This window comes from Acinonyx jubatus, chromosome E4 (assembly GCF_027475565.1).
Source record: "Acinonyx jubatus isolate Ajub_Pintada_27869175 chromosome E4, VMU_Ajub_asm_v1.0, whole genome shotgun sequence".
NCBI classification, from domain to species: domain Eukaryota; kingdom Metazoa; phylum Chordata; class Mammalia; order Carnivora; family Felidae; genus Acinonyx; species Acinonyx jubatus.
Genome location: NC_069395.1, coordinates 14556141 through 14569482, shown reverse-complemented (window position 1 = coordinate 14569482; position 13342 = coordinate 14556141). Strand labels below are relative to the sequence as shown.

The window sequence follows — 13342 nt, the reverse complement described above, 5'->3', positions numbered from 1 at the left end:
AAACAGGAAAAGGTCAAGTCCTCTTCCCCCAAAGGAATGTCCAGGGCTTGTCAGAATTATTACTCCAAGATAGTTTCTTTATTAAATTCACTGTGCAGAAATAGAAAGACAAGGCCGGGGAGAACTAGAAAGACACAGGAAGTCTTACTTTAGTCTAGCCACAAACTAAATTTAATGCAAGATACAAGGAATCAGCATCCTCTTTACTGAATCTACAAACCAGATATATTTTAAAACCTAGAGTAAATCCTTAATGAACTAAGAAATGATGTCATTAAATAATCCTTGCGCTTTCCCCCCCAAAAAATTAGAAATGATATGCCAGGGATAACATTGGCAGCAACCTCACTGCTAACCAAGGGCATGAAACAGCCATCTACGCTTTAACCCATGTTTGCTTCTAGTTAAAATCAAGTGTTAGTTAATGAATTAGTTTGAGTGAATTTATAGATTGAGGGCAGCCCAGCCCTGCCTTGTTTAGCAAACATTTTCAACATGGGCAGTCACGGGGAAATCTCAAGCCCAAGTTAAGTGCCAACTTAAAATGGATTCCCGAGACACCCCTGGCGTGTGAATTAATTCTATTTGTATTAATATTTGGAATGTCACGCAGAAAGCCGCAACTGGTTTTGCGTGACGCTCTGGCACTCTCTCCACGGCATTTTTATCACGAAAATGACCATGTTCTGAAAGCTGTGGCATACTGTGTGAGAGACTTTACAAGACTGAAAGGATGAAAAGCTGAAAATTTCTCCCCTGGTCTCTGCCTATTAAACACCCTAGCTTCTCAACAGCAGGCTACGTTTTGGTGTCAAAGAACAGGGCACTGTATTCAATTTCAGTGCAGTGAGGGGTTTGAGTAATCCTGTCTCTTTACATTTCATATCACACCCACTTGCAGAAAAGTCAACCGATCGGCTGCTCCAAAATAATGCCCACCTCTCAGGGACGTGGACACAAAAATACTCCTTGTAAGTAGGTAAAAAACAAACCACCACCAACAACAAAAAACCAAAGTGACACCTGGAAGAGAAAATCTGTTCTCAAGAGCTACAGTCAAAGGGGAGTGTCCAAGACTGAAGTGCTTCTCTTTGGAACGCTGCAAACCAGTGCTCTTGTTTTTGTGATAACAGCAACAAGGCCGGTTCGGATCGGCAGAAACGGGGTAGAGACAAATACCTCCCTTCAGCCTACAGTTTCAAATGTTTCCTAACAGCAAACACTTTCACGGTTTCGAAATGAAAACATCACCTGATTTGGGTTGCGTTTCTTTCCCTTCCAAGCTTCTGGCGGAGAGGTCAGTTGACTAACGTGGCTCCAGAGAGAAGAAAGAACATAGACACAAGGCTCATGGTTCCCTAATCAACCCCCCGGCCAGTCAAAAAGGAACTAGTATGTACTCAGGTGACCGGCTTCTCTTCTCCCTCAGCTGAGAGCCAACAGCGGGATCCGTCCTGGGCAAGTATCTGCTGTGGGCTTTGGGGTTTTACATATTGTCACCCCTCCTCTCCTCCTCCTTCTTTAATGGGTTCTAGAAAAAGCACAGGAGATTGCAGTTTCAGCAGACAGGGAAAAGAGGGTTGATATGCTTTACATAGTTATTTTTATATTTAATCCAAGAGCAAGAGAGGCCTAAGCAACCCAGCTGACTCTAAAAAGCATTTTAGGAAGTTGGCAACCGAACAAGCCACCTCCTGCTATCTCCTACTGTGAAGTAACTGTATCCGGGGTATAGACATGTTCATCAAAGATATCAATAGCACAGATAATTAAGTTAGCGCAGCAAACTATCCGCAGGCTTTGAAGTGTGGATACAGTTGGTGTGCTAACCTTTCCCTCACCTGATAGGCTAAGCCTACAATCCCCTCACACGTGTTAACAATCTTGTGACCTTTGGTCCCTTCTCATTATCACATTATTTAGGTTACCCAACCACGTGGGGCCTACCATAAGAAGGACTGCTTATAAGCTGGGAGAGTTAACAGGCTCAAAGACGGACTCCGCCGGGATGAGAAGAACCTGCAAGTAGAGAGCCTAGAATTCTCTAGATGTGGCTATAACGCACCAGGAAGGAAAGCGCATCACGGAACGGGAAAGGTTGTTGGCTAACCCAGCGCTCCTCAAATTCTGAAGGGTGTGAGAGTCACATGAGGTGTTTCTAAAAATACGAGTTCCTGGATCCCACCCTCTAGAGACTCTTACTCAAACCATTGGGCTACAGGCATGGAATCTGCATTCTAATGAGTCCAGAGATGATTCTAGTTTGTAGCCCCTGCACTACTTTTTTTTTTTTTTTTTTTTTTTTTTTTTTTTTTACAAAACTAAGCACAATCAACTCTCCAGGAGCTAAGCACAACTACTCTCCAGTAGTATAGCCAGTAGTATTATCCCAGAAACCAAAAAACTCTTTATCCATGAAAGTTGGGGCTTTGCATATTTCACATCACTTGATCTTGTTTGTATATGTAAGATTTGTTTCATTTTACAGTCATGGAAACTGAGCAGTGTTAACTAATCTGCTCCAAGGGCACAAGTTAATAAGTGGCAAAGCCAGGGGCAGAACCCAAATCTGTGGCTACCAAATGGAATCACAGACTATCACAGGGAGAAGTCACAAAGGAGCTATAGTCCCTCCTGATGTGGGTATAATTTACCTGCCTTTCAGGCCTTTCCTCCACAGAAGACCAGAGTGGGTCGGCCCAGGAGCTCAAGAAAGGGCTAAAGCTAACACATGCAAAATATCAGAAGTTCCCCCAAGGCATGAGCATTCTTTGCAGATTTTACTGGAACTTGATGGACAAAATAACCTATAGGAATTGCATATAGGAATCAGCCTTTAGATGCAGAGAAGGCTGCTATGAAAAAAAATGAACGATGACTATCTTTTGAAACAGAAGATAAGGAATATGTGAGCTGGGTCTCTTTCTAGCCCACTCTGTACCCCAGTTATGCCGGTCTTTGCACAGACCCCTCCAAACGTGAATGGATCCTTACTACACTCATTTTGGGTTTTCAATGAGGAAGAGAAAGAGGCAAAATGGTGAAGAGGGCAAGATATAAAAGAAAACAAGGACCAGAGTACCAACTTTCCTCAACCCCACTCCCAGGCGTGGGGATTCCATAATTCCTTGACAGAAAGGCCTTTTACAGTAAGAAAAAGGCAGATGTGTTTCAAGTACTACTGGGAAGGTAACTAGCCTAGGATATCCATTAGTGGCCCATAAATCCTGCTGCTCAGAATGCTGATGTATTTCTAGTGATTTGTGATGTTTTTCTTTCCGGGTTTTGATGGCAACTGAGGTTGAACACAATAGACCAGTTTGGCAAAGGTAAGATGCCTCAGCTATGACAAACTTAACTCTCTGGACTCAAAACCCTCAGTAGGTGTGAGGCAGCAAACCTAGCTCAATGCCAATTCCCACAAGAAACCCCCTCTGGGAATATGACCTTCACTGTGGCACTTCCAAGGAAAATTCCATTGTTAAATGTGCTCTAGGAGAATCTCCCAAGAGGCTTGCTTAGAGAAATGTTACCCATTATTCTTTCAAACATGAGGTTTTAGTGGATTAAACCCACTCCGATGGTAAAAGTTTAAAAGGAGAGTCTTATATCCCTTGAAAACCCTGGCAATGAGGCTCGGGGGACAAACAACTTAGAAGGTAACGGCCATAGGTGTGAGCAACCCCTTCGTATTTCCAAGGCTGAGCTGCGATGGGTACTCACGCTCTGTCGTTTGCACACAAGCTGCAGACCAGCTCGGTCAAGAACGGCGAGCGGAGGGGAAAACACAGCCAGGCAAGGGACCGGGTGCAAAACTGGCAAGTGGAGAGTTACAAAACCTTTTTTCTTTTTCTCCCTCTAGAAGCAAATATAAGCCTGCTTTATGATGGCAATCCTAGTTTCCCAGAGAAGCACTTTTGCAATAATAGCACCATAGAATAAAAGCTTGAGCAACCAGGGGCATTTAGAAAAATAAAGCCTTCCTTTTTCCAAATACATTGTGGTCAGTGCTGCCAATGCCTTGTTCCTTATGCTCCCTGCCAGGAGTTCACCTTAGTCCTCTAGACTCGAGTATTTAAAGTGTCCGAGTACTGAAAGGCACAGTCATGGTACCTCTTCAACAGAGTTTCTTTGAAGATTAACTGAATTACTGTATGGACAGACACTGTGGACAATGTCTGGTACATAGTAAGCTCTCTATAAGCCAAGGCTCTTAATATTATTGGATCAGTGGTTGTCATATGTAGCTCAATTAGCCACAACACATATATCACACCCCAAATATTTTGTAAAGCAAATATGTGACATGTTTGTGTTTTTCATCTTTATTCTATATCCCATAGGGAAACTTCTAATAAAAAAAAAATCAGCCATTTAAAAAATATGAAAGTAGGGGATGCCTGGGTGGCTCAGTGGGTTGAGCGTCCGACCTCAGCTCAGGTCATGATCTCACGGTTAGTGGGCTGGAGCCCCACGTCAGGCTCTGTGCTGGCAGCTCAGAGCCCAGAGCCTGCTTCGGATTCTGTGTCTCCCTCTCTCTCTCTGCCCCTCCCCCTGCTCGTGTGCTTGCTCGCTCTCTCTCTCTCTCTCTCAAAAAGTAAATAAATATTTTTTAAAAGATTTTAAAAATCTGAAAATAGTTAAGCTACCTACTTTCTCCTTTACCATTTAAACTTTGGAAGAATCTAGAACAAGGCTTCTCAACACTATTCTCCATTTTTGTTATAGAGGGGGGGTTGCCCTATGCGTTGTATGTTCAGCAGCATCCCTGGTCTCTACTCAATAGGCTGCCCATAGCACCTTCTTCCCACTTGTAATAACCAAAAATGTCCTCTATCATTGCCAAATGTCCTTTGGGTGGGGGCAAAATTGCCCTTAGTGGAAAACCACTGGTCTAGCATTTTGAAACAGATGAGTAAACTACAGATACAAGTTCTGTAGAATATGCCTCAAACATAAGATGCTGTGCCCCTGCTGAGGACTTCACGTATGCCACAAATAGCACGGTACCAATGGTGTAGTATGACCCACAGCCTGACAGGGACAGTGAGATGCTAAGCACTAACAAGCTATGGTGAGCAAAACAGCCCAAACTTCTTCACATATGCAAACTCAACATTTAATTTTCTGCAAGATTACCCACAATAATTACAAAGTTTCTATAATGCAGCCTCAAAAGCTTGGAACTAGGAGATCCATAAGAATTGATCTTTTATCTTTTACCTTTGCTGTGTCCTGGGTCTGTGTAACATAGCAAATGAATGTAGGCAATATTTTCCTCTCATTTCTAGGAGTAGTAAAGTGAAACTTTACTAAAATTAAAATGATTATTAAGTAATCCAATGGAGAGAAAGACAGAGTAAACCTCCAGCGTACAAACAACACTGAGACAGACGAAGACCCACTGTGCTTTTAAGTATGCATCTTTTAACAGAACATATTTGTTGCCTATTCGATGACTAATAGTTTGACATTCTAAAAGTAATGTTGAAATATTAGCTGGTAGCTGCTTCTCGTTAATGATGGCTTGAGGGCAAAAAGCTGACATGTCTATGACACTGGTTTGTCCGCTCTGCCAGTCACATACAGTACTTTTGAAGCATTAGCAATAGCTTGAATGGACTTCCTACCGGGAATCTGTGGTCAAATGCTGACTAATGCCAGATCAACTTGAAGATTTCAGAGCCATTATCAAATACCTAATTTCTCTGTCATAGTCTTAGAATTAAGCCAAGCCAAGAAGTTCACCTTACTACTCGCAGCTATATTAGGATCTTATTTACTTGATATGAATAAAATAGAGCTCTATGAGAAAGAGCACACATTAATTTCACCTTCTAATATCCATGTGACTTATAAGGTTCCCTTCCAAAGGAAAAAAAAATGACACTCATATTTTAACTAAGTATCAGACCAACCCAATTTTCTTGTAAGGGCGTGAATCACTCTGAAGAAGGAATGTTGCACCGTCCACCCTCATAGCCATTTAGGTTTTTTGAGATGATGTTACGGATGAGGATTACTCTTCTACTACACAGTAAAATGGGTGGGACTACAGGGAAACATGAAAGCTAAGTTTCATGTACAAGGTCATTTGTCTCTTACTTAGAGCTGCCTCAATTCATTCTTCTGAGAAGCAGAGTATATTTCCACTCTACTGCCTGACCTAAGAAAGAGAGGCAAGCCTGACGACTGGGTAGAGAGAGGTATTCTGCATTCTGGTATGAGCCTCCAGGGGGCAATTCTCCTTTCCCTCATTTCTCAGTGGAGGACAGAATCAGATATTTGCACCATTGTTAGCCATAGATACCACACTCAACACAAAACGAGACACTGCAAGTATTTCTTCTAACATTCTCAGGGTGTTCTTCCCTTTCCTAACTTTCTTTACACTCATCTTTAGTCCCACCCTGCACCATCCCTCTCACAAGACTGGAATCTCTGAGAGGTGGAATCAGTCCAGATATGGATGTCAGAAGGTTCAGTTTCTAGTCTTCTCTCTTTCTACCAAACTGTTACCCTGAACAAGCCACTTAATCTCGCTAAGTTAACTCAGCTGTAAAAGGCAGATGATAATTTGTGACTTCATAAACTTTCACTGCACAAATATCATGTATTATTAGAAGAAGTACTTAAATGTAGAGAAATCGTGGAAGGGAGTCATTTTGCCTGTGATTTCAGTGAACAGTCAGAAGAAAATGATTCATCAACAAGCACAATTACTCTCAGGCGTCTTCACTCAAAACTGGCCATGTGGTTCCACGACCTTCTAAAGGAAAAGATGGAAAGCCACCTTTACTCCCTTTCAATTCCTCCTCTCCACTTCTACCATTTTAACACTGAAAAAGGATAATTGGGAAGGTACCTTCTCCCCCTCCCCAAAAAGGACACTGGGGCCTTTGCCTCCTGGCCTAACCTCAGGGATTTTGCTTAAACTGATTTAAGAAGGTGGGCTGGCTTGACATCAACCTTGGAAATTACAAGGATTTCTGCTTCTCTTTCCTTGGACGACATCTCAGCATTCCTCACACAACAGTTTGGTACCTCCCTCTTTTCCTGGTCCCCTATACTTACCCAAACCCACACCCTCAAGACAAACATGCAGAGTGGGAAGTACCTCTCGGAAGGGGACTCCATCTGCTCTACAAACAGAATGCCAGTCGGACATAATGTGGGAGCAGCAGGCTACTGTCTGGGGAAGACACCATAGCGGCTGGTGGACCCCAGGAGGCTGAAGCACAAGAAGGCACAGGATTCTCTCCAGTGCACAGCCTGGAACCTGGGAGGGGGAGCGGGGAATGTTGTAAACCACAGCCCTTACACCATTCCTTAAAGATCGGATGATGGTATTCCAGACTGCAAGGCAATAGCAAAACCTGAATAAAAGGGCCCTGTCTTTCCATTTCCCAGACAGGCCCTCATTATGCACACAAGTGTGACCCTCCTCTCTCCATGTGTCCCCAAGTTCTTATAAGTTGGTTAAGTGATAACCATACCAATTGAAAGAGATCATCACAGGAAAGGGAAAAATCTTTTTCTGAAGGCTCAAAACCAGAGAATGACCTTCATATCTGCTATAAGTTGCCATGATTTTAGGAAGATCATTTAATCTCTGCAAAACACAATTTCTTCATCTGTAAAATTGGGAAGAAAATGTGACTTATTTAAGTCATAAGATTTTTTTTGAAAATCAATTCAATAACAAGTAAAAACTACTTTTAAATAAAAAGCATTAAATATTACTAAACACCAAGTCTCCTACATATAGGTTAATTCAACTTAAGCCTACAGTTGCAAAAGCACAACACGACTTTAGAAAATCATCAGTGTTGGGACACCTAGGGTGGCTCAGTCGGTTAAGCGACCGACTCTTGATTTTGGATCAGGTCAGGATCTCACAGTCTGTGAGACTGAGCCCCACAGTGGGCTTTGCTCACGAAAACAGCTTGGGAGTCTCTCTCTCCCTCTCTCTCTGCCCATCTCCCATGTGCATGTGCTCTCTCTCAAAAATAAATTAAAAAATAGAACATCTTCAGAGTTAATATCTGAAAAAGCCAAAAGATGGTTCTACAGTATTTGTCCCTATGTTGATGTACCCATAATTCTTTCTTCCCATGTGTCTATACCTTGGTATGAATCTCTCTGTCTCCAAAGTTAGCATGATGAAGTAGAAAAGTACACTGCATTTAAAGGTACAATACCATAATGTAAATCTCAAAACCATTATTTTCAGTTTTGTTGTCTTGGAAAAAATAATGTCTAGAATCAGGGTGATGATCCTAGACCATCTACCTCCAGAACTGCTTGTGTGCTAAATGAGAGGCATCTAATTATGCCTCTGCCTTGTTCCCTCTCTCTCTCTCTCTCTGTCTCTCTGATTCTGCTTCTGTCTCTGTCTCTCTACCTTGTCTACCTCTTCCTCATTATCCTTTATCCTTTTCCACCTCTTTCGTATTTTCCTGTCCAAAAGATAGAATTAAGTTATATTTCTAGATTTTTTAATTGAATAACTAAATTAAGTTGCTTTTTATTATCACCATCTTCTCTGTTTCTGGTTTGAGTCTTTTAAATGTGCTAGAGTAAATCCATTTCATGATTCTTGGGTCTCTCTTTCATTCCAGAAAATACACCTTTCCCACCACCTCTGAAAATTGTCTCCAACTTAATGAGGCAATGTGGAGAAGAGACATAGGGAAGATTATACATTGGAGGCTTGGCTCTGTCACTCACGAGCCAGGTAAGTTCTGTCCCCTCTTGGAGGTTCAATTTTCTCATTTATAAGATGGGGGTAACACTATCTCATAAGAGTAATGGGGGAATTAGATCAATTAAGATGCCATGTAAAACAAATGGCATAATCCCTGGTTAAATGGTGAGTGCACAATAAAGAGCAGCTTCTATTATGTTAAAACTAAAAAATCAGTTCTATGCATTAACGACACCAAGGATAACATTAATAATGGTAATTTGGGGACAGAATGGGATACTACCCATGAAACAGCTTGGAGATGGAAATCTCTAAAAAGTGCCAGACACATTTTCTTAGTGCTTTGTACGTGTTAACCCATGTAATCCTCACAATAATCATAGGAAGTGGGTGCCATTATTATTCCAGCTAAAGGTGAGGGAACAGAAGAGACTTATAAGAGTGGTTCCCTCATTTCCTTAGATCATCACAGCTAGTGAGCGGTTGATCCAAAATTGAAACCCATGTAGTCTAGTTCCAGAGCTGTGCTGTAAAGCATCTTTAAAAATCACATGCCTCCAGGAAAGACGGCATCTTCTAGACCAGCTGGTATGTTGCCAGTAATTTGTTACCAGGAATAAAGTACAGAAGTCTGCTGGTTACTCTCTTTTTAATGGAAAGGAGTGTGGTTGCATTTACAAAATTCACTGGTCTTGGTCACCACATCTGCATTTCCTCTCTAGTGTAGGAAGGAGAGCAGTGCAATCCAAGCCAAAGCTTTAGAAGCTGCTTATGCCCTGGGCTCATCTGTGGTACGTGCACATCACCTATCAACATCAGCATCCTTGTCGTCACCACCACCACCGATATCATCACTCCCGTGATAATATTACTTATTGATCACTATCTGACAGGCACACGGCCATTCTTCACGTATGTTTTCTGAATGTGTTGCAGTAGAAGAAAATGTTGAAAACCACTGAGCTACACCATTCCAGATGCAGACATAAAGCCGTTCCCATGATTCTACCACTGATGACGCCACCACTGACCTTGGAAAGGAAAGAGGAATGGCTATAACGTTCGCTGACATCTACCTTGTGTCAAGCATCGGACAAGACACTTTACGTATGTAATCTTACTTAATCCTGAACACAACCTAAAATACAAGCATTAGAGTTATTTTAATCCCAGTTTTACAATGAAGGAAACCACAGCTCGGAATGGTTAAGTGTCCTTCCTGAAGATCACAGGGTTTCTACATTATGGCTTCAGGAGTAGAACCAGACCCATATTACTCATTTGAGCCATCCCTTTAGGAGAGTTTCATCATTTCCTAAACTAGATTTTTTTTCCCACTATAATATAAGCTCTCTCTTTTGGCAGGAGCCCCCAAAGAACACTAGCTTGGGCATCAGAAACCCCAAGTTCTAGCCCTGTTTTTAACAACTCCTAAGTTGTGTGACTTTCAGCAAGTTGTTTACCCCTTAATATAAAGAGTTTCCAGCTCTGACTCCCACACTCTATGATGTCCCTAGAAACAGACAGAAGATACCCGCTGCCACTCATATATCAGTTCTGATCACAAGCCTTTCCTCTGCCCTTGGAAGAGAAGATTACAGAGAGGGGCCCACTGCCTAAGTGAGCTTGTTGACCAGAATATCAGACCAGGGTGGCGAAGGCAAAGGCGAAGGTTGGCTGGGGAGTGTGAGAAAGTCGTCCACCTTGCAGCTGTCCCTGCCTGAATGGTACCACAGATAAACAAGAGTCCCCCTCCAGAGATCTCTGCTGGCACCTTGTCTTCATTCCTTTCTGAAAAAAAATTCATATCCTTGTGAAGAATGTATCGCCTTCTACACACAACTGCCAAAAACCCAACTGTAGGCAAAATCCATCTGACAAAATCCCTTAACCGCTTTGATTCAGTTCTTAAACGAGATTAGTTGTTGGAAGGTCACCGAGAAGCCATCTACTGCACACTGCAGCTTGGGGTTTCAAAGCTTTCAGTACTAAGGGAATCTCCGTGCTTGATGTCCCTTCTCTCCAGGCCGTTTAATCAATGAATCAACAAACAGTTACTGAGCAAGGCTTCCCTGGGGTCTGCAGGTCACCTCAGATGTGCCTCTCTGGTTCAATAGCAGGAGGAAGAAAAACAGATTTTTCTGACTCCTCTTAAACTTTCCATTTATAAAATCAGAGCTAGCATGAAAGGACCATGGGTCTCCTGTTCTTTTTTCTCTTCCTTGAACGTTGATGGTTCACAAAGAACAATAAAATGCTATATAGTTGAGATAATTATAAGAGATAACAGGAAGGAAGGAAGGAAGGAAGGAAGGAAGGAAGGAAGGAAGGAAGGAAGGAAGGGAAGGAAGGAAGGAGGAAGGAGGGAAAGAGAGAGGAGAGAGGGAGGGATAGAAGGAGGGAAGGAGGAAGGGAAGGAAGGGAAAGAAAGAGGGAGGAAATAGAAGGAGGGAAGGGGGAAGGAGGAAAGAAAGGAAAGAAAGAGGAAAGAGAGAAGCAGGTGCTTAGGTTTCAGGAAGGTCAAAGGACACAGTGAACGTGCACACAGTCCTCTCAAGAAATGTCTCCTTGGTAGCACATAACCTCCATGTTTGCTAGCCTGTTAATTATTACTGCTCTTTAGTGCATATAATTATCTGCCACTAGTTTTAAGCTTTTAGGATTGATGTAATTATGAGTCTCTTATACCTTTAAGTGTCCTTCTGCTCTCAGCTCTAGCAACAGGATCATAGACAAAATGTGCATGTTGCCTCAATACCCAAAGCATCAGAAATCTTAAATTAAAAAAATAATAATAATTTTCTTGAATAATTTGCACGGAAATAAAAAAAAACGCAGTAATAAAATACTACTTTCAGCTTTTGGTAAATGTTATCTAAAACACTACACTGTGCTACAAACTGAATCACCATGTCCCAAGTGATGACAACTTAATGTAGCACACAATTGTACAGAAAGACCAACTTAGGGTGTTAATACTGTCTTTCTCTGGCCCAACACTAATAGCAGGATTCTATTTAGGCATACGTTTCCTCAATTAAAAAAAAAAATAAGGAAACCAGCAGCAGCTTATTGGACACTTACTACGTGCCAGATGTGATAGGATCTTCTTTAACCTTTTCCTTCACCCACTGCTGTGTATTACTATCTTCAATCTACAGATGAGATGAGGGTACGGAAGGTCAAACACATGAAGTAACAAATCCTAAGCAGAGTGAGGTCCAGAGAAAAGACTGCAACCCAGGTCTGACTCCAAAGATTTTGCCACTAGCCACTTTATTCTTATCCTTCGACTAGGAGAATCAAGGCCAGGAAAAGTAAGAACAATGTATTTTTAATTATAATTTACCCAAAACCCTATTTGTGGTTTCTACATCTGCTTTGAAATTGCACCCTTTTCCCTCAGCATGAAATACTAGAATCTCTTCTTTCATTTATTTTTGATAAGCAAAGCTAGTATTAGAATAGTAAACCGTGAGGTCACAGCTAACCATGACATTCTGAAGAATTCTTCAGTCTAAGCATGCAGTGAGGCATTCCAACGTCTTAAAAAGCTTAATTTTTTTTTAAATAAAGCTTAAATATAAGCATTATGTTAACACAGGTTTAAAGAAACCTCCAGTTCACTAGATAAAACTCTTTAGCGTATATAGAGGGGCTGATGTTCTTACATCCTCCTGAGACTCTAAATTACACACCAGGGCTTTTTCACGTGTGAACTGGGCTATCAAAGTGGAGGCAGTAATAGACAAATCAACACGTGAACGTCCATTACTCCGTATGACATCTGTACATGTGCCATTATGCATCTATTCAGAAGTATCCGTATGTGAAAAGGAGGTAACATATAAACACAGCATTATCTTTTATTCTGGGAGGAGACGATTATGTGTACCACCTGCATGTGGCAGGAGGTGTGGCTCCAGAGACCAGTTCAGGTCTGTTTCACCTTGAGACTCGACACACCTAGAGACAAGTCTTTTGCTTAAAGTGCCTGTGGGTGCCCGTGAATCTCCAACACAGCGACTGAGCCCCCTCGTTCCTACACACTGGTCTGCCCTCCAAATCTGGCTTCTAAGGCTCCCCCTCCTCCCCCAGCTTTCATGGCTAGAGTTTCGTCTTTCATTTTCTTTTAATAAGCATAGCTGCTATCAGCACACCGGATGAGCCACGAGGTTAACACTTAACCCAGGTACAAGTCGTTAGTATTTCTTGGTGGGAGGCAAGTCTGTGAATATACTAATTTTCACATACAGAAACCATCTCTACCAGAGAAATGCAAACGGTATTGTTCAACTTGGTCCTTGTCGAGCCCGGCCAAGGTCTGCGTGTGGATGAGATCCCTGAAGTTAGGCACAGTACAGCTCCCGGGATCTGCATGTGCTCATTACCATACTGCAGAAGTTGCTTCTGAAGCAAATAACAGTTTTCAGAAAGATTGAGGTTACAATAATAATCTAGAGACTTGGGCAGGGAGAGAAAAGACAACTGTATCACAGAAAAGCTAAGGAACAAAATGACCTATTCCTCTTACATCAAAGCTTGAGGACTCCTAGCACACAATTAGCATGACCTTCCACGAAGGGAGCCCTGGCATACACAGATTTCCTTTTTTGTTTCTAAAATAAAGGTACT

General features: G+C 42.0%; 1 protein-coding gene across 9 annotated transcripts in view; it reads right to left on the bottom strand.

Annotated features, from left to right (window-relative positions):
- Window positions 1-13342, bottom strand: part of ESRRG (estrogen related receptor gamma) — a 624471-nt gene that overhangs the window by 551343 nt on the left and 59786 nt on the right. Inside the window, exon 1 of one of the 9 annotated variants that reach the window (XM_053208861.1) lies at window positions 1252-13335. The exons of the other annotated variants lie outside the window; for them this stretch is intronic. The gene's annotated coding sequence lies outside the window, so the exon portion shown is untranslated. Of the gene's footprint in view, window positions 1-1251; window positions 13336-13342 lie in introns of those variants that run through there. 9 annotated transcript variants of the gene reach the window in all.